Below are 3737 nucleotides of genomic sequence, written 5' to 3' on the forward strand. Positions count from 1 at the left end.
TTAACTAATGGAGCTTGTCAAACTGAATGGCTTCATGTGGAAAAATCCAAATAGATCCAAATCATAATCAAAACATAACTGCAAACACTTCAGATACTTCAACTTTTGTCCAAATAAATTGAATGTCATAGAATGAAATGTGCGGAATAGGCTTAAACACATTGGAACTGGTAAAAACCTTCTCAACTCAACACTGTTGATACAAGCATTAAGATGAGAAATTAATGCATGAAACCTCATAAAACTGTAATGCTTATGAATGGCAGAGGACACCATCATTGAGACAATGCAGCCGATTTCAGAATGGAAAAGGATTTTTACCAAGAACACACCTGAAATAAGGCTAATATCCAAAATATATAAAGAATTACAAAATAAAAATAAATCAATTAGCAAATAATCCAATTATTATACAAAGTGAATATCTAAATAAACTTCTTAAAAGAGGAAGCTCAATAGCTGAGGAATACTTAGGGAAATGTTTAAAATCCTTTGCCACGAGGGAAAAGTAACCCAAAATTACTTTGAGATTTAATTTATAGCAGTCAGAATGGGTAAGACCAATAAAACCAGTGGCACATCCTGGTTGTCAGGAGAATATTCATGCATTGCTTGTGGGAGGGCATTCTTGTACTACTACAATGAAAATCACTGTGGAAGTTTCTTAGGAAGATGAAAATTAATCTACCTCAAGACCAGTTACACTATTTTTGGACATATACCCAAGAACGCTTCATCCTATCACAGAGAAACTTGCCCAACCATTTACAATACTGTTCTTTCCATAAGAGCAGAAATTGGAAACAACCTAGATATATGTCAACAGAAGAATGGATGATGAAAATATGATACATTTACACAAAGGACTATTTCTCAGTGATTAAAAATATATCATGATATTTGCAGGTAAATGGATGGAAAAAAATAATCTCAAGTGTTGTCACCCAGGTATATAATGACAAATGTGGTATGGATTCACTTATATGTAGATATTAGGTATTAGTTCACTGATCGCCAAGCTACAGTCCATAGAACAACAGAGGTTAGGTAAAGAGTAACTGAATATGGGAGACAGATAAACCTCAACAAACTCAAATAAACTAGATGTTTATGAATGGATGAGGTTAAGCCTGGAACACCAAGATTAAGAGGGGAAGGAAAGGAGAGAGCAGGGACAAGTGAGAATAAGTGAGGATAGAGCTAAAATTATGTGTCTTTCCATGCATCATATGAGATATAATGCAGGAGAAGCTTCCATATATATATATGAAGGCAAACTAAAGGGAATTACCTAATAATATCCAAGACAAAGCTCCAACTGGATATCTCTTGTTAACAAATGCAACTTCTGATACTTGAATAGGGTTGTTGGCCAAAGGGTCCCATATGAATCTTCAAACCCAGGCTCTTGTCAAGACTATTGGTTAAACTCCACATCAGATAGATGCCCGCACCCCTATAACCACAAAAATCATTGCTGAAGAAAATACCTATACAACTAATTAAACGATAAGAGTGACTTTCTTTGTCACTGCCAGCTCTTAAATAGCACACTGCACAAGAGCTTATCCCTACAAGTAGACTGGTGCTTATATATATACAACCTTTACCTTATATTATAGCATCTTTCAAGAAATAGTAAGTTCTCTATCCCACAAAAGAACGATAAAACATAAGGAGCAAGCCAGCCTAAACCTCTTTTATTTACAATAATAGACTCCCTGCAAGTTATGCTAGGGATGTATATGGGAGTAACTAACCAGTAATTGATTGGCCTGGAGTCCCACTCCATAAACTTTATACTATTAATCTAAAAAAACAAACCAACAAAAAAAATCCAAAATAGCATAAAATGACTTCTAATGACATTCCTCCACCCTCAGATCAGCCTCAATCAACCATCATCAAGGAAGCTCTTCATACCACTCCCCTGCAGCACATAGGTAGAAATACATAGCCCCCCCCTCCCTAGACATTACTGAGTGAGTAACTATAGGGCATTCAACCCTAAAAAGGTATCTCTATCAAGTCCTTCCATCAAGAATCAGGAAACCTTATAGAAAAAGAGGCAGAAAGAGTGTAAGAGCCAGAGGATATGGAGGAGAACCAGAAAATAGTATATTTTAAATCAACAAGGTATACACTCATTTAAATTCACAGATACAGAGAGAGAGTATGCATAGAGCCTGCACAGGTTGGCAACAGGATGTCTGTTTATATATTATAACTTTCAGATGAGTGTTTATTGAGATTCTTGAATATAAAAATTAGTAGATTTACGGTTCTTGTACCTTCTCTTGGACTCTTTTCTTTTTCTGTCACTTGTTCTGTCCAAGTATGATTTGTTAGCTTTTGTTTTGTCTTATTATATTATAATGTAATACAAAATAAAACTAGATTTTTAATGAGCAGTGGAATTTGTTTTAGAGTGTTTGCATCAATCAAAACTATATTACATCCCCCTTCGTTCTGTGGCTTAAAAATCTTGCTGCAAAGATCATTATATTGCAAACGTTTAGATTTTTAGTTTCCAAGTTTATGTGAGCTTCCAGTATCAGTAGTTGGTGATAGATATGATACATTGAACCAGCTATAATGAAATAACAGTGAAAAGTAACTGGATAGACTCTATCCTAGTAATAATAAGGATGTTTTGGAAAGAGAAAGACAGATGCATGTTCTATTTCAATCATCCATATTAACCTCAGCAATAACAAAATAATCTGCAATGCCCCAAAGAGCAGCTTGTGAGAAAAGACCTTTCCTGGTTTCATGAATTGGTCTCCATTTACTCCTCCAAGCTAGCCAGGTTGTACATTTGAAAAAGCTGTGCTACACTTAATCTATTCTGACAGAATCTTTAATAGTGCACACTGGTGACATGAATGTTCAAATGACTGCAGTGCCCAGTGAAACAGAGCCTAATTGTCTTATTAAGCCATTTTAGAGGTTGTATTTATTTATCAGTGGAAGGTGTTATAGATGGGAAAAATGGGATTTTACTTGGGTAAAGGTTATGCAATGTGTTCTTTAACTGCCATTATAAAAAATTCAATGTGTGGGAGACAGATTTAGAGGAAAGAGTGCAGTTATAGTATCCTAAAAAACTACATAAAAACTAACTGAAGTCAGATGACATTTTAACCTGCTATTTTTAACAGTAGGAAGGGGAATTTTTAGCTTAAGGTTAAAAAGTAATTATTTGAATATCTATTTAAATGCTAAAATTATATTTTGAGCAAAGATTTCAATGTGGCAGCTGAGTTCATCAGCTCTGAAACATATTACTTAACATAAAGGACAATGCCATTTTTTTTTTTTTTTAGATTTTTATAATGCTTACTTCTCCTCTTTCTTTCCTTCAGATCTTTCAAAATATCATCCTTTGCTCCTTTTTATATTCATGGCCTCGTTTTTACTGCCAAGGACCAGACAAGGCATGAAGAGTGACTCTTGAGAGAATGGGTGTTTGGGAGCTGGAAACAAATGACTCACATCAAATCCTGGTTCCAAGCTGGAGGCCTAGGTTCTGCTGACATGGCTTTCCAGAATGCTCTCCTTGTTCTGCTCTGTTCTAGACATTTTTTTTTCTTGCAAATGTAAAACCTCTCTGGTTGAGACAGTTCTCTCTGCTAGTAAAAATTGTAAAAGCTACCTCTGGATAGCTCATAGCAAATAGTCCATTGCCCAACATGTGTGCGTGTGTGTGTGTGTGTGTGTGTGTGTGTGTGTGTGTG

The sequence above is a fragment of the Mus pahari genome, chromosome 8, assembly GCF_900095145.1.
Source record: "Mus pahari chromosome 8, PAHARI_EIJ_v1.1, whole genome shotgun sequence".
NCBI lineage: Eukaryota > Metazoa > Chordata > Mammalia > Rodentia > Muridae > Mus > Mus pahari.